The sequence below is a fragment of the Vanacampus margaritifer genome, chromosome 3 (genome assembly GCF_051991255.1).
Source record: "Vanacampus margaritifer isolate UIUO_Vmar chromosome 3, RoL_Vmar_1.0, whole genome shotgun sequence".
NCBI lineage: Eukaryota > Metazoa > Chordata > Actinopteri > Syngnathiformes > Syngnathidae > Vanacampus > Vanacampus margaritifer.
In genome coordinates this window covers 22,201,888-22,221,044 of record NC_135434.1, presented here as the reverse complement: position 1 = coordinate 22,221,044, position 19,157 = coordinate 22,201,888, and the positions used below count along the sequence as shown (strand labels likewise).

Genomic DNA, 19,157 nt, shown 5'->3' with positions numbered 1-19,157 from the left:
TTATTAACATTTCATTTATTGCATCAGTCGGACTGAAATCAGGCAAGAAAGTGTATTGCTAAAAAATTACAGGGAGCACAAAATTAACATAACAAAGTGATCATTTGTGGGTTTGTGGTCTGATCAGATGCATTCAAGCATTCACTCGTCAAGTCACAGAACTTGTATCAGTCGGTGGTGTAATTGTTTATTTTGATTTGAGTATGATTCGGAATCCAGTTCTCAGATAGTTAATTATTTGTCTTTCCATTGATCCTACTTTTGTCCTCTATGTATAACGTAATCAATAAAGATTTTCAACTGGAAAATTTCATTAATCAAGAATGGGATGTGTGGTAAATGTGTATACTGTAATTTCCCAATGAAACATTATTCCAACTCTCGACATCCTGTTATGTTACTGATTAAATCACTTAGATTAAAATTCATTTCAAACTTTCCATTTCTTATCATTTAAAAAAAAACAGACAGCCAGATCCCCTTTCATTAGCTTTCCACTTCAACAACTTCAATATAGTCATACTGGTCTTTCCACCAAAACACCAGAGGTGCTCCAGCTGAAATAACAAAAATTCACCCTACATGCAGGAGAATTTTTAATAAGAATGTTAATGAGTGTTACAAATCCATTCATGCCTTTCATAACCTTTTTATGTACTGTATAAGATTGTTTATATTGTGTATAGACAACATGCGGGTTAGATATTCCAGAATACTTCCAGCCAGGACAAGTGTCACAAAAGACATATTCCTACAAACAAGTTACAAACAACTCCAAACCACTGGAATGGGTTATTAGAAAAATCCAACAAAATGTTACATGGAGTGCACTTAATATAGCGCTTGACCTTAACCATACATTGTCCAAAGCACTATACAGAACCTTATATTCCCTTATTTGAAAGATGTATGTGAGTGCACACCGCCGTGTTGACGTGTCAACCTATGGAAAGGTTTTCCTTTTTAGTTAAAAATAACTTCCTTCAAATTCCAAGATCCCTTGCCGTATCCTGGCCAACACTAGAATCCAGGGTGTTTATTTTTATTTTTGTTCCATTAAATCCATCAGTGTTGTGTCGCAAGCTAGCTAACACTAAGCTAACCTGTTCTCTCCCGTCCAGAGTCCATTTGTCCAAACTCCCTTCATATGTTGCTTTGATGGCATGAGAAGCCCAAATTAACAAAGACAAATGTGTTGATACATTGGGCTTTATTGAAATAGAATTTAATGCTCATTAGCCGGTTAAATAATTTCATAAAGACACAAACACTTCCGATTGTCCCGCTCGAAGTCAGTGCACTTTTCACGCGACGCATGTGACCCTCCCACTTACATACGTCACACAAACTGAGACCTGAGTTTTGCCATTTAACATTCCTCTGTGACAATACGCTATCACCCGTTCTGACTCGATTCTGAAAATTCGGATTGGCCAATTTGCATCTCGATTTGAGTCACCTCCGATTCCTACACCGCCCTACTTCTAAATACGAGCAAGGAGTTTTTCCTTTCAGACCATCATCCAGCACATCTACAAAATGATCCTGTAGTGAATGATTTATTTGATCAGTGCAGTAAAAGTGGCAAGAATTGCGGCGGGACAAATTGTGGCTGCTTCACCATGACACCACACTTGCTCACAATGTCCTGAGCATCCAACAGTTCCTGGCTCAAAGGAAGCTGTGCTTGAGTAAACTCCCTACTCACACAACGTGGCTCCGCCAAGTCAAGTTTATTTATATACACTGCAAAAAAAGGACTGTAGAAAATTTAAGAAAAAAATATAGTAGAATAAGAAAATTATTACTTCAAATAAGCAAAATTATCCAACAGAACAAGAATATTTTACCAAAATTTACCTGTAAGATTTTGAAAAATAAGAAAATAATACCAGGCCCATATCAACCACTTGAAAATAGTACTTTCAGACTAAAAACAAGTCGTCAACGTTTTTCAAGCTGTAATAAATAGAACTATTTTCTTAAAGTACATAAGTACTTTTTTTACATTTGGATTACTTAGCCTGAGTGTCAAGCAGGGAGGTAACAGCTCCCATTTTCATTGTCATGACCTAGCCAGGAATTAAACCCACAACCTTCAAGCCTGAGGGTAGGCCCTCTACCCCTAGACCACTGAGCTGGCACTGAAAGAAAGAAAAACGAGCTTAGTAAATATAACGAAATGAACAATATTGCACTCGTCTGATTCTTTTAATACTTCATAACCCCAGTTCAGGGCTTCTGATGTTGGTTAGTTGTCATCTTAAAATGTGGGAAATGCTTGTTTTAACCCTCACAATACTTAAAACACTCAATGCCAAGACTGCTTGAGCAAATAAGATAATTAAATAATAAGTATCTTAAAATAAGCACAATGATCTTGCCTGACAATTTCATTTTAAGTAAAAATAACTTGTCAAATCAAAATAAGCAAATTTAGGTTAAATTTAAGAAATGATATCTTACAGTTTTTGCAGTGTATTCTATTGAGACAGTGCCAATTGGCTTGCGTGTGTTCCCTGTGTTGGGACACCCAGAGGGCAAACTGAAAGTTGCCCTCTCCTTCATGGTAACTGCTATGCCCTTTGGGATCCTGCACAAACTCCAACTACAGTCCACAGGGACCGGTGCCCTAGCTCAGCCAACCAAACAAGTGAAATCACCTCCCGCTACCTGCAATGTCTCCATCAACCCTATCTGACTACACAAGTACACATGCAATTGATGTTGATTCTAATTAAAACCTCCTGGCCACATTCAACACAGAATTGCGTTGCTATTTTTTCCCCTTACATCATCACTTCTTATGTTGCCAGTTCATTACTTGGGATCAACACTAATACTGAAATGTGGTACATATAATCTTTTGTTGTCACTGCCAATTCCCTATTACACTCTTGTTTCTATTAATGAGCATTACAAACATGGAGCAGCAATTAAATGCATCAAGGGAAAGGTACAAAGTACCTGAAATGTGCCAAAAAAAGTCAGTTCAAGCTACTGGGCCTTCTAGTTGAGACACCACTGAGTTCCTGCTCTCCCATATATTTTTGGTGTCTAGAGTGGGCCTTGAATATTCTTTCCACGCCATATATAGAGTGAGTTATTATCACCTCTAAAGGAGAAAATGCTTGGACCCAGTATTGAGCTTTTCCTTTACTGTCATCTTCCCCAAAAATAAAAATGCGTCTTAAAAATGATGAACGCCTCAAGTCAGTTGCAAGTCGACACAAGTTTTTGCAACAAAACACCTGGTTGGGGTTTAGAAAACATGATGTCTGAGGTTGAAGTTATATTTATGCATTTTCCCTACAGTATTGGCCACATGGTTAAAGTTAGCAAAGAGTAGATTTATAGTCTCGGAGCCTTCCAACGAGGGCTGACTGGGAGATTGCAACTGTGACAGCACTGGAATTGTCCAAAAAAATATGACAAACTTTTTGTCCAGACTAAATAAAGTGCAACTTTACACCATTCCGCTTCCAGGAAAAACTGAGACTGCCACGAGGATGATATTCAAAGATGCCTGACACAAACAGAATAATTTATTTCATACTCGTGAGAGGATTTCTGACTTTTCCAATGTACGCAGGTATCTGCACACATGCACACAAGGACTCAACCTACTTAGCCCAACATAATGATGCACATAATCACATCCAGGGAGCATGAGACAAAAAAGAGTCATATCCTAAAGGATTATCCCTGTTACATCCACGTAGACCCAGATTTGGTGCACGCGAGAATGTTCGTCCACACAAACACGAGCGCAGCATTCTTGCAGCGAAATCAAAGATGAAGAAAGAGGCAAGATAGACTAATACTTATTTATTCATAAATACACAAATAAAATAGCTTCTCGGAATGATGGTTAATTTAGTGAATTGTGTGTGTTTAGAAAGGCTGAAAGAAAAACTGAAGAAAGCGACACACACCCTGAGCAGCCGAGGTCATCTTTATTAATAAACCTCCTGACAACAAACACGCTCACATCAAGGCCTTCGCCTTCCCTCCATCTTGACTCCCTTCCTCGGCTGCTTGTGAAATGGCACTTGCCAGACTGACACAGTAGGGGTGGCAAGTCTGTAACTACACACAACATACAAACGCACACACAATGCAATGAGTGGGTAACAGTGCGGAGCAGGTTACATTCTGTGTGTGTGTGTGTGTGTGTGTGTGTCTTTCCGTGAAGAAGAAGAGAGGGAGGTAAGACACACAGGAAGTTTGGCCTGCACACGTGCACTAAGAAGCACTAAGGAACATGCCCCGGCTCATTTGTTCTCACTGACAGCGGAGGAGAGCGATGGATCGCTACCCGACGAGCCTGAGGGAGGATGACAGGTGTGTATGTGAGAGAGAGAGATATAGCCAACTAAAATTTGCATCAAAGTATGGGAATAATCAAGTCTGCTTATATTTTACCCCCACACACCAACATGAGTGTGTATGTTTTTAGTAATGGCGTGGTGGAGAGTGTGCTCGCCAGAGGTCTTTGTGGCACATTAAAGCGTGACCCGGGATCATGAAGACACCCATGAAGTGCCCCTGAGCGGCCTCACACACACTTGATCATTCACTGTGAAAAGCCCCTCTGTGCTTTTTGTTAGTAAGCAGGTGCTCAGACATAAGAGCACTTTATTAAAACCATACAAGGGGCTGTTTTTCCACGATGTGTGACAGCGGGGGTCTGCGGATGTGACGGACTCCAATCAGGATGTGTTAGCTGAAACTGTACAGCTGTGTATAATTCATCAGCGAGACCATTAATGACCATTATGAATTTACTGCATGCTAAAAAAAAAAACTGATTGATTGAGCTGATGTGCTAGCATTTGATGATTTAACTTGCAAGTAAAACGTCTGTAGAGATCCTCTGCAATCCGGGTCAGGGTAACGTTCAAAAACAGAAGAAGCTCTCTCTCTTTTTTTTTTATCTTCATGATGCAAGAAAAAGTCCAGCATGAGTAGTGATTGATTCTACTTTTGTGTAATAAATAAAATATTGAGTGGGAAATGGTTACCAAAGACATTATTGTCGATTCTTTAGTGTGTTTGAGAATTTGGCAGAACACAATGCACATCGGTAGGTGTTTTCTTTTACACACCCCTGGCACACTTGACAATTTGCTAACCATGAGACTAACATTTAGACCAGCTGAAAGCAGGTCTAAGTTGTGGCAAAAGTGATTTTGGTGGATTTGATCAAAGCACAGGCATTATGTATGGTGGAGGTCATCATATTTCTTTCAAAAATATGATAACAATGTGCATCAAAACCAATTCATTGAATAAATTATTTTTATTGTCATTAGTGCTGTCACTATGAAATATTTTTAGAATCAATCAATCTATCAATTGTTCAATCGATTAATCGACTAATCAGATTTATTTTAATTCTGCAACAAAGTGTATTACAAAAGCATTTTCCCCTGATTACTCTTAATTGACTACTGATTGGTGTTCATTTCGTATTTGTATAGTGATAAAAAGGGGGGTGGGGGTGGGGGGTGATGTACTATGTTACTGGTTCGGTCATTATTTTCCAAAGTAAAAACAGATGTTTGCAAATTATCTTATTTTGATTAAACACAGACGATAATCAGTCTTCTTTCATGAAGGACTACAGAAATCAGTGAACAATTACCGTTGATATGGTGAAATCAAAGGATTTGGACAATTTTTAAAAAAAAAAAAAGGTTCCAAATATTCGATTAATCCATTATTCAAATAGTTGTCGATTGATTTGATCAATTTTGACAGCTCTAATTATCATCTTTATTATTTTGAAAATCCTTGGCTATGGTACAGACATGGTGGAGGGGCGGGGTTCACACACTGATTTGAAAGATCGGATTGGAGTGCCCAATTCAAAGCGCTGATTAGTGATCACCCTGGGCAGCTCTACATCATCTACCCGTGTATTTCTGCTGACAATTCCTTATAAACGTACTTTGCCAGTGAGTCTTGAATTTTGTGCCTCTAGTGCTTTGCTCTTAAAGGGAATGAGAGGATTCGCTTCCATTGGCCCGGAAAGCAAGTCGGCTGTGTACGCGCCCACAACAGCGCAAATGTACGTTTTTAACAGTGCGTGTCTGTGAAAATACCAAAGGAAAGAAGACTTCACCTGTGCGCAAAATGACCACGCACTTTGTGCCAGACATTGAGCCCTCCATGTTCCTCTTATCACGCTCAGTGAATAAAACGAAATAAATGAGCTAACGTAAAACATGTTGTATGCTTTATTTCAGTAGTGGAAAACATGCAATCTAATTAATTGGAGGCTTTGTAGTTAATCTCAGTTGATCCATTTTAATTGAATACAAACATTTCACACAATAACAAACATTTTTCAATTAAAATATGACAAACATTCTGTACATGAACTTAAACAACAAAAGTAAATCAAAGTTTATTCATCAGGCTATAATATATACAAACAGATAAGTGTCATTTAATTAACTAATTTTAGGAATATAATTTCAAACTGCTGACTGCTGTATGCACAGGATTCAAACTCATTTCAAGTTTACTGTATGCGAGTAACTGAACTCAAGCATGTTATCCTGACCACAAATCATTATTGCTGTTTATAAACACTTTCAAGTATGAATTAATTCCAACAGACAAGGCTAACGCTAGCTAGGTTGTTTGCGCTCTCTACATGTTTAACATTAGGGTAAAGGTAATACTTGTAGGCTAGAAGTACTGAGTGATAAGTGAAGTGTTTCTTGCATAATTTGAGCACAACCATAATCTTCTAAGTGCATCCATTGGACAGGTAAATAAATGAACTTCCCATCCAGCAGGCAAGCAATGTAATTATAATGCTTTCATCATGTTGTTAGCCTAATATTCTGCTAAACAGATATCACTTTAGGCATATTGTGTGCCAGGAATTAGGGCACTGTGTAGAAATAGAAAGGTATGATTAAATATGTTAATTTTGCAAGGCAATAGTTTTTCTGTGGTTAATTCATCAAAATGAAGGCATTTTTTAAATAAATTTTCCCTTAGTGCCTTATTTAAAAGTGTTTTGGCCATTCCAATGAGAGAGCCACTGTGAAATGCAAGGCACATGGCATCCCGTGATGCCACTTGTGGGGCTCAACTCAGCAGTGACAATTTCAGGCTGAAAACTGTTAAGGATGTCCCCATGTGCCGCAAATATGTTCCTACCCTTGGTAACCTCAATACAATATGTAGGCCTAGCAACAATAAAAAAATAAAGAAATAGCTAAAAGTGAAAAGACTACAATTCGTAACAGTGCAGAGAAAAACAACTGTGAGTGTGTATAAACTCAATTCGTATATAAACTTGATTACTCAACTAAAGGGCACCAAAAGTGGCAAGCATGTCTCAGTTATTTGTGGTACCTAACCACACTGAACCAAACTAATCTTTTAGGAGAAAAAATGAGGCTTCAGAGAGCAATGAAGATGACTAAAGTTTCAAAGAGACACTTTTATTTTTGTTGTTTTTCTTGTTGCTACAAACACGAGTCTGGCCCACATGATAGAAATCCAACAGCAGTAAATACGTTTACTTGTATTACTTGTACAGTGATGCATCATCACACCATGTGAGTCGGGTCAGGTTACACAAGTGTTTGTATGCATTATTTATGCGACTGTATGCTACATAAAGAACATAATGTACTGCCAATTGTAAGGTCACATCAGATCTTCCAGATACTGTACATCTTCCATTGCATGTGACAAAATGCAGTACCAATTATGCAACATATAAAAGTCCCGTTTGAAAGTAATCACCCCGACCAAGGCTATGTCTACTTGATTTCGATGGCAGTTAAGCTGGAAATCAAACCAACCAAAATCAGACATTGAGCACTACTATGAATTATGCAACTGTGACTTTCCAAAACACAATTTCTACAACATTTCAGTATTTTCTCATGACTCAATGAGTAATAACATACATGTGTTTGCAGGTTTGACGGCTCCTCAAAAACAAAACAAAGGGAAGTCGGCATTAGCCTTCACAGCCATGTTCTGCAGCATACTAACTGGTAAACAACTGTCAGCACGAGCCCCATGACCAACAAGGATTATATCTTGTCATGACATTGCCCAGCATGCTGAAAAGTGTCAGAAGAAGATGTCATGCTCAAACATGGGTCATGCTGTTATGTTGTTGCCACATCTAGTAAAAGTCAAATTAGAAGCATATGCACTAAATAAATATAGCAATATAATATGTATGCGTTTGTGTGCCAGTGTAGTAGAAATGTTCAAAGTACGTAGGAGAGAAGCTGAAGGTGTTGTAAAGATGATTTTGTCAGTGAAAAGAACAAAAAAAAAATTCTCCCTCCAAGCATTTATTTCTTGTCCGGGTGGAAAAATCTGAAGCCACATTTACACCAAGATGTGACAACCAATAAAAAAAAAATCTTCAAGATGGGTTGGCAGCTTTCGCCACAGTCTTTTTTTTATGGGCTGCAGACGCTGCTGACAAACATAATTGCTTCATACTCTCGACATCTTAGTCATATGCCGTCAACAAAATCAGCCTTATAGAAATATTAAGATGTGTTAATGATGAAAACTGTCATTGCAGTAGCTGTTTGTTTGTTTTTTTTGTTTTTTTTTGGGTGGGGGGGTGGGGGGGGCTTATTTAGTTATACCTTTCATCACTCATCCGTTCTCGTGGTAGACTGAACTACTTAATTTATTTTTCATTTTCTGACGTGCCATCCACTAAACCTCTATCTGGGAGGTGGTCAACGTTTATTGTATTTATATTTAGGAAAAGGGGGGGGGGGGGGTACTCATACTCAGGCCATTCTGATGCCATCCTTTTAGAAAGTATGCAGCAATCAAAATGTACCATAAACTCAGTAACCTTTCTGGTGATACAAATTAATCTAAACTAGTGTTGATGACGTGTTAAAAAAGCATATTGCCACTAAGATTACATGATTGATAATTCTGATGATAATTAATTTACTGGAGAGATCTCTTTCGATGTTGAGTAGTGTATTTGGGTGAGATAAAAATTTTGCCTATTTGGCGCTAATGTAACAATGATGTATGTACCAGTATTAGCACAGTGGTACCTTAATTTAGACAGGCACCAAACCTGAATTAATTAGTTTAATGTTTTTCTTTTCTTTCATTTTTTTTTTACTACAATTTTTGCTTATTGTAGGTTTATCCCCATTTTTCTCCCTGGACACCTCTCTGGTGAGATGTTCCAGAAATGTCCCACTAAGCAGGAAGCCCGGGTACGACCCAGGACACGCTGGAGAGACTATGTCTTTCGGCTGGCCTGGGAAAACCATTGGATTCTCCCGGAAGACTTAAAAAAAAGTGGTTGTTGAAAGAAAAATCTGGGCTTCCCTGCTAAAGCTGCTGCCCCCTGTCACCCAAACCCCGGAGAAGCGGTAGAAAATGGATGGTAACGCTCCCCACTGTATTTCCAAACCTGCCTCTGAATAAAAGTGATGCGGATTTGAAGCCCTCACATGCTGTCAGCACTGGAAACAAAAGCTCAGCAGTCAGTTGGAGATGGAAAATGGTCCGTTTAATGGAAGCCACATCAGCGGCACACAGCCCAAACCAGTGGTGGGCTAACTACACAGACATGTTGGCAGCTTTCACATACAAATTGACGTCAATAAAAAGGATCTGTCATTTTGTCTTTTATTAGACTGAAATTAAGAGATACTGAATGTGTTCAAACACAAAAGACTGAATGAGCTTCAAGGGGTAAAAGTAGGACTTTTTCTTTAATTCAGTGGAAAAGTTGCATAGTTGATAGTAGTGTGTCTGTGTGTGTGTTCTTGCATGCGCCGTTTAAAGGAAGCCTGCAGTAGGTAAGCAGAAACCAAACAAGTCATACATACAATTAGTCTCCGTCCAGTCCTGTCTTTGGCATGGAGTTTTTCCCCTCCATCACATTTTAAAGACTACCTTCCCTCTTTATTCATATTCTTGCAGTTTCCTGTTCAAGTCATTTAATAAATGTTCTTTTCCTTCCATGCTCGCATTTACATATTCAAACTGTTTTGTTTTTTACAGTTGTATACATCACTTTCGTCTTGCTTAGAAGATTGATGCATCTCTCTTGTGTACTGATGGGAAGTAAACATTATCATTGGAACATATACTTTAACGTTGTCATTTCCTTTTTTCACAGCTTCTATTTTACAATAGGTAATTTGCTGGTCCATAGAGTTTTCGTTTGACTATGTTGCAGATTGTTACTGCAGTTCAGCAAACACCCACATTGCAGTCCGGCATCTACAAATCTACGAAGCCCATCACAAAGGTTGTGTTTTGTTTTCGTTTTTTCAAACATATCCTCTGTTATTCATTTAAAATATTGGCTATTGATTGTTTTCATGCTCAGGCCAAAGCCAGTAAAGTATTTATTTGGTGACAACTAGTGGACTTTTAGCATTGACCTAATTTATTGATAGTGATTTTCGCCTGCAATTAAGAAATACCGTTTTGTCAGCGGTGAATGAATGCTGTCAGAAGTGACATGGACGTATGATCCTGTTTCTGAACCACTGTAGATACAAACAGCCCGTTTAATATACTTTGCTTTGAATTGTATTCATATTTACAACATTTATTATTGTGTGTAAAGTCCAAAAGATGAGTTTAATGGCTTAACGTCGTTATTGCTTGCTAAGGGTTACAATTATTCAGATGTTCACGATTTGCATCAGAATTCTGTGCCTATTCTAAATTATTATTTTTTTAATGGCTTTATTGAACACATACAAAACGCCCGTGAATGCCGGTGGTTCACTTGTAATGTAGGAGCTAATTTGTCGAATACAAGTTGAAAAAGGAAAGGAGAGTGCTTCCCTGAAACTGAAATAAATAGCTGGTTTGTCTTTCTTTAAAAGAAACCCAATAGGTCTCTATGCAGCTGTAAATTAAATACATTGATTTACCTAATGGTTTAAGGGTACCACACATTTGGAATACTCTGATGGTTATACAAATTGGAATTTGACCAAAATGTACATTCAGCGATCCCTAAAGCACACATTCAAGGTTGCCATGCACACAACAACAACAACAACAATAATAATAATCATAATCATAATAATAATCATAATATCTTTTTTTAAATAAGACAAACAGTCTCATAAAATCCCTTATAAGACTCTCCCAAAAACTACTCAGACTCTTTGTGGTCTTGTAGGAGCAACACTCTAGTGCCCCCCTTACCTTCATCTTACCCTTCATGTTACCCTTTCACAAGTTAGGGCAATTTGTCTCTTCAACTGACCTAAATAGACAGCTCGGCTTCTGTAATTATAAAATTTAAGAGATCGCACCTTCATTTGTCTTCTTTCGTGAATTTGACTCCGCAAATAGACATAGGACAAAAGAAAACAGCACCAAAGTGGATAGAAACTTTCTTAAGGTGAGAAGAAGCAGAAAAAGAAGAAGAAGAAGAAGAAAAATGTGTATATAGGCTATTTGTATAGCCTATTAAGGACACGGAGCAGTTTCATATGAAGTTATTGAACAAAATTGTTTTAGGGTAACATTAGCGTCGGGGGAAGGAAACAGCTGGCCTCCCGTTATGTGACAGCCATATGAATCATCATCATAAACTATAACAGCATGCAATTTATGCTTGATGGTCGTGTGTGTGTGTGTGTGTGCGTGTGTGTGTGTGTGTGTGTGTGTGTGTGTGTGTGTGTGTGTGTGCGTGTGTGTGTGTGTGTGTGTGTAATGCAGCATGCACTATGTATACAACAGTATGAGAATATGCGCAAACACAGTTTGTTTCAATGTGTCAGAATGTTCCATTGAATGTTTTTGTCACTCCAACATACAGGTAGAAATATTCACCAACAGAGGCACAAAGACATTAGGACGCACAAACGGTAATTCCCATTCCCATTGCAGCCACAAAGAAAGAGTCATGCAGGCTGAGTGAAACAAAGGCAGAAGCACACACAGACACAAAGCAAATGCATACATATTGAAACCGAGAAAGGAACACGCTGTGACAGACGGTGTGGACCTGGCAACACACAGCAAAGCCACAATCAGTTCTGCAGTGTTCAAGTGGTCCAACAAAGAGCAATACAATCTTCATGAAGCCTAAACCTGAAGCAATACTCCACGGTGAATGGAGCTTACAAATGGACAATGTTGATTCTGCATAATAGATGAGGCGTTCAATAACACCACACAGCAGATGGAGAACAACACAACTGCTCATGCAGCAGAAGCAAAAGACAAATTACACACATGGACACACAGCTAAGAGCTCAGGTACTCACATAGAGACACAAGTAAGAGGAGACATGTGTTTTTTTTCCCCACAACTTAAAGCAGCTCTCAGGTGTCTCAATAAAAGGTGTCTGACATTTCACATGTATTTACATAAAGGATTTTAGAATTATAGCACACTTATCATTCATTCACTTACCACATCCTGGTTAAAATCACTTGAGTATGGCATTCAGCAACAGGCTATCGCTAATCTGTGCTAACGAAAGTAACGGAGCTCAAAGGAAGGAAGGAGCGTGAACCAGGGAACTTTTGGTGAATAAATTGTATCTTATGCCAGCCTGAAAATCCATTCTGCCGTTCAAAAATTCTCTGTTTAAGATGGAAAAAAAAAAACCCTGCATACAAGTCAAGTGTGTTTTTAAGCTAATTTAGCATATCTTATTTTGTTTTTGTTTTTTTACTCATGCAGGACCTTTTGTCAGTTAAGCCCTAATTATCCTGTCAGAATTTAGCTAGCAGCAAAGCTGTGTCCAGATTTTTTTTTTATAAAAATTGGTAAAAATAACATTTACTTTTGCACCTTATTTTTTGGACTATTAACTCTTTGATTGCCAGACGTTTTCAGAAAAGGGATGCCGCCAGTGCCAGCCGATTTAAGCATTTTGACTGATCTTTCAAGGTCCACAGAAAATGTTCTGTTTGGACTATGGAAACACACATACTACCAAATGAAAGATTGAACTCTCATCTTTCATCAGAAAAAAAGATGTTGTTTCTACCTTATTCCGTTTTTCAGTAATCAACAATAAAAAATGGTTAGTTTCACCGAAATGCTCTATTTTGAAACAAAAAACGGAGAAAACAAGCTTTTTGTGAAACGATGTTATTTCATGCACTCTAGTGAATTGTACACTTCTTTTTGTCCATGAATGATGCCACAAACACCTAAACAGTGCTTTACTTCTGTAAAACACTACCACCAACAATGAAAAAGTGTTTTTAGATTGCAAAATACGTTTATTTCCATTCAACAGTGTAACAATTTGACAAAACAATTTCGCAAACTATTTACAAATGTGTGCAACTGTGGTACTATTTACAATTATGTGGATGTTTCAAATACAGTTTTTCTTTTTGTAACACTCCCCTGCGTGCAAGGAGACGGAGCAGGATTTGCACAACAGATTCATTTCACTGCGATTGCCCCTTTCGCGTGCAGACGTTACACTTTCTTGACGTCCTTTTTTTCCGGGGAATAGCAAGTAGCAGACTGTACCCACTCCTCCGATAAATATGCATTGGACTCGGGGTACTCTTCATCGTCCGATTGTACGTCCGCCTGTGCAGAAGTGCTCGGTTGTGCTCCGCGTTTTCCGGTGTTAGCATCGCTAGCCGGTGAGGCTTTATGACGTGGTCATAGCCGCCGTGTCAACGCTTCCAACTTCGGCGTCAACCTCGGAGCCACCATCATCATCATCGTCTTCATCACTGTGCTCTTTAGCATTGGTCGATGAGCTGCTTGCAACCGGTCGCCATTGTTCGCTTCCTCAGCCATCTAGCTCCGTCTCACGTCTTCTACTGCCGCGTCAACGCTTCCAACCTCGGAGTCACCATCATCATCATCGATGATGATCATCGTCGTCATCAATGTGCTCTTTAGCACTGGTCGATGCTTTTCGTCTTTGAAAAAAATGCTCAAGCGTGAGCTGCTTGCAACCGGTCGCCATTTTCGCTTCCCATCCCCAGCCATTGTCCCCTCTAGCTCCGCCTCACGTCTTCTACTGACGCCTACCCAATCTTGTCAAAAGAGAGTCATCGCTGCCATCTAGGGGCCAAAAATAGTCATTAGGCTAACTAGATCTGCTTGAAACTTTCATGACAGCTGGCCAAGGCTTTCCTCCACCCGTTTCCCAAAAAATAAAAATAAAAATTGGAGAACGTCTTTTAACGTCCTTGGCGGCCCTCCGTAGGTTTTTACTAAACGTCATTTAACGTCCTTGGCAGTAAAAGAGTTAAGTCGCTCTGGAGGTTTAGAATATGGCTTCAGAAGACTTATTTGTAGGTCTTGGGCTGATAAATATTACCTCTCAATTTTCACTAATGTAGGTGAAACGTGGAACCGGAATGTTTCGTTAAAAAAAAACTGCAGAGGGTGCTATTGAGCCATTTATTTGAATCAGTGCCAAAGTCAGTAAATACATTTTTACACAAGTATTTGTACATTTCAACTTATATCACCTACCTCAAAAACAGACTGACAACAAAAGATTTACCTTGTTAATTAATTACACACTTGATGGGTGGGCAGGCCCTCCGGAGACTCAAGTATTTGAATACAAGCAATTAAAAATGTAAATGTCCATAACATGTCCCCTTTAAATACTGAACACGCCCACAATTCTACTAACTACTTCAACACCAGTGTTTACTTACTGTAGCCTATACTGTAAATGTCTGCCACTTTGTATGATTCTATGGCGCAATCTGGTGCTAAAAAGTCTACTGTCTTCATATTTACTGCATGCAGTAGCCAACTACATGTAAACAGAAACACACCCTCAGAGGAACACACACCTCCCCTCCTGTTACCCATCAATGTGTCAGGGGAATGCTTGGTGAAGAAAGCAGCAAATAACTCACATACAACCATGCCTCCCTTATCCAAACACTTACCTTATCACAAATACACACGCGCACACACAGATACAGCTAACTCAATTTCGAAACCAATTAATTAAAAAGCTAGGCCATCTCCCAGAGGGAGTGAAACACAAATTATTTAAGAAACCGAACCCTGGTACACAAATCAAAGATGTTAAGCAGAAGAAATGTGAAAAAGTAGAATGAATGCAGACAGATTGGTGCAAGACTGAAAGAATATTCATCTTAGAAAGGGAATCGATGTAACTCATTTGATTTATTTTGATAAGATTGTGTCCCCTTCAACTTATAACACTCAAATAGTAATTTCTGTAGCAAGAGGGGAGGAACTGATCCGAAGATAAAATGCAAGATGGCTTTGTTTGCATTTAATGGATATTCACCCCCATTTCTTCCTCATTGTCTCTTCCTATTAGTTTCAGGGCTTCTTTAAGAGTGTTATTGATTATTTGACGCAAACAGGCCGAGAGGAGTTGTACGTGTGTAAGTGTGTGTGTCATTGTGCATTTACTGCAGCTTGCCTGGCTTCATTCAAAAATCGTCAGAGAGCCTTCCACTTCTCCCAGGTTTTCTTAAAAAAGACGGTAGCTAATCAGTGCAGAAAACCTGGCACGGTAAACTATCCATATGCCAGGTGTGCGTTTTTGGGAGAAAAAGGCAGCAAGAGAATGAAGCAACTCCAAATGGTAACAAAACTACAATATTTTTACAATGGCAATAAAGCGAGGACGGCATCACAACACACGGCAGATTATTAAATATTACTAAGAAAAATGATGAGCTAGTAACTGAATCATTGGAAACAAAAAATAATAATCTAAGGAGTAAAAATATACAGAAACCAGGGAATAAAGAGATGTAATTTATAAAAAATGACTGCATTGTTGAATAATCAAAAACAAAAAAAGAATAAGATCCATGAAGACAAACTATTTTTGCAATGTCCCTTTTTCTCGGACGAGTAAGTTAGGCAATCGGTCACCAAGGTTGGACAAGAGAGGGCGACTCCCTCAGGTGTTTGACGGAGTTGAGGCGGCGTCTATCCTCTTATTCCACAGCAAACTCAGCCAAGCGTGCCTTTACGGCCCTTGCTTTGTGCACTGGGGCGCAGTCGTGCTGGAACAGAAAAGGGCCTTCCCCAAAATGTTGCCACAAAACTTTAAACATGTAATTGTCAAAATGTCTTTGTCTCTTCCAACGAGGGTTACCACAGCAAGTCATGTTTACTGACTTGTATGATTTTTGTGGCTCAGTTTTTAACCTCCCTTCCTTCCAGGCTTTGATTTGGCACTAAAGAAAACCAGTTCCCAAATAGTATTAAAATTCAGGGATAACAAGGTGGCCTTACCAAATCACTGATTGATTAACTCATTCACTCCCAGCCATTTTCACTGAAGCAACCCACTTAGCTCCCGGCTGTTTTACTGGATTTTGACTGATTTTGCAGGGCCCACAGAATATTGTGTTCTATTGCTATAAAAACAAACCATTAGAAAGATTTGAGTCTCTTTTTTCATCAGGAAAAAAAAAAATTCTATCTGTTTCCATTTTGCAGTGATTAGCATTAGAATATACCTAAGTTTCATCATTATTCACAAATCTGTTTAAATAATGGGGAAAATAGCTTTTTTGAAACATGGCCCTGGTTGATCTCTTATACTCTGCTGCCACCTGCAAGACGTTTTTTGTGACTACCATTGCTTTAACTGTCCTCTTTAGGTCAGAAAGCTGCATCAAAGCCTTATGAATGCTCTAGTATACAAAAAAAACATAAAACGAAATCTAAATACGTTTTTGGGGCCATGACAATATTTAAAGTAAAACTTTTTTTTAACGTTTTTGGGAGCAAATTAGTTAATTATTGGATTACACCGTGTACCTTGCTAATTTTTGTTCATATAGTGGATAAATGGCACGCATGGGATGATAGTCTGAAATGCACATGGAACAGCGTCGGTATAAAAGGGAGAAATAAAAAGACAAGAAACAAAAAAAATGACCAGGACTTTTATCTCGTTCCGTCAGAGCGCCTGTCTGAGAATGCTGCGACTAACCTGGCAACTCAACCCAATCTTGATTTCTCTCCCACCAGCCTGTTTATTGTTCCCCATTTCTGTCTTTCTTCACTTTGATATCTCCATTGTCATCGCTGTGGCTTCATCCCAGCGAGTGTCCCGTGTCTCTCTGTTTATTTATCGAAATCTATCTCTCTGCTCAGACATTCTGCCATCGAGCGAAGAGCAGTGAACTAGAAAAAAGAGCAGCACTAGAAAAGTATGACCGTCTAGGGTCAAAGGTGAATCTGCAGTGGAATAAAGGCTGAAAGATTGTCTCTCTCCCAGCAATGTTCCCCCTTCCCAGCACACAAAGCAGACTAACACCTTAACAACAGCACTTTTATAGCTGCAGCTGCTGATACAGCTGGGCTCAAGAGAGATGCGGGTGCTGGACTCAAGGTGGGGCCAATAAGATGTAAACCCGTGATAGTCTAATTAACCCATAGGTTAAATAAGCTTTAAAATGGAAGAACTGCCCATTTCTCAAAGTCAAACTGAAACTGCTTGGAGTTTGAAGCTTTGCTCTTCAATTTGGTCTACAAACTGGAGAGGGTTTACTGGATGGATGACATGAACTGCGAATATTCAGTATGTGAATAATTGGGGCAGCATGGCTCAGTGGTAGAATGGTCTTCTTCCAACTGCGAGGTTGTGGGTTCAATCTTCAGCCCTTGTGACCATGGCAAAGTATCCTTTAGCAAGACACTGTACCCTAATTTGCTCCCAGTCGACCTGCACGGCAGCGGCCGACAACTGGTGAATGAATGTGTTTGTGAATGGGTGAATGTGAGGCTTTGTAAAGCAATTTGGGCACCGTGTGGCATAGATAAAGCACTACACAAAAAGCAGTCAACTTACCATTTACCAATTATAGATATACTCTGAAGAAATAGAGAAAGAAAGGGTCGGGATATTGTCAGGGCAGGTAAATTGCCAACCATCCGTCAGATTTCTCCTGCTTATGCTGTTCAGGCTCACAGGTGGGAGGTCGGGCACAAAGATGTAGACAACTCTTATGGTAATATAGACAATACATTTTGTACTATTTATTAGTCATTTCAGTTACAATATTTAAATGTGATTTGATGTGTGCTAAGTATGTTTCCACACGGTTATTCAAATTCTCCACTCACAAGAATAATGGTATCACATGATAAAATGATGTATTGAAATATTATTCAACTGCCAATAATGCAAATATAAGTAGGCGTATTGTTTATTCAATATGAGTGTAAATAGGTGTAAATCATGTGATTCCCCCAATACTTCCTCTCCAGAAATGAAAAAGCTTATATAGTGTTACAGTCCCAGGTTGCATCGTCAACAAAAACCAACAGCTTGCCTAGAGCCCTAGACAAGATATTTGAGCCTATATCTATTTTTTGGGGAGCAAAAAGGAGCAGTGTTTCATAAATCTTTGTAAGGACACAGAGGCAGCGACAGGTTCGAGTCAGCAGATGCTGTGAGCACTGTATCGCTTACTGTTTAATGAAGAAAAGCAGCAGTAGCTGCCTTGTGGCTTCCGATGTTTCCAGACTCGCCATTGTGGCATCCATGAGGTGGAATGTCATTTGTCAGTCAGAGGGAATGCACCTTACCACCTTCCCGACACCACAGGAGACATATTTTCTACTCGATGTGTAGTTGTTTATGTTTATAAATAGATACTCAGTAAAAAAGAATTGTAAAGAAGATGCCCCTCACCATCCGTTGACTCTACCTGAGGTCATGTTGTACAAGAATGAAGTACAGTGAACCCCCGCTATATTATGTTTCATCTTTCGCGACTCTGCTATGTCTTGGATTTTGAAAGCTGCTCTCTATAACAATTTGGCCCAAAATATATTTTTATAATATAAAAATATCTTCTAGTTAGTAGATTAACACCTTAGTTGTTCACAATGGGTAGTCCTGCAAGCCTCCAATAGTTTCCAGACAGAATTGGGGTTAGAATTTTTCTCACCCCTGTCTGCGGATGTGACGTCATGTGCGTCGTGTCAATTGTTTTTAGAGAATAGAGGGAAGTCCAATTTACTTTTTTATGCTTTTAATGTAGTTAGTACCACATTGTTGTACAGTTTAATTCTCTTTTATTGTATGTGATACAGCTTGTTTATAGTGTTTTACATTAAGGATGGCCGAGTACTGATACCAGGCCTTATTTGAAGGTATCAGTACTCACGACAACCCTCTTGTTGCGACCATTTT

The 19,157-nt window shown here is 39.0% G+C and overlaps 1 protein-coding gene across 2 annotated transcripts in view; it reads right to left on the bottom strand.

Annotated features, from left to right (window-relative positions):
• sema4c (sema domain, immunoglobulin domain (Ig), transmembrane domain (TM) and short cytoplasmic domain, (semaphorin) 4C) overlaps positions 1–19,157 on the bottom strand; it is a 108,538-nt gene that overhangs the window by 78,316 nt on the left and 11,065 nt on the right. The window lies entirely within an intron of this gene.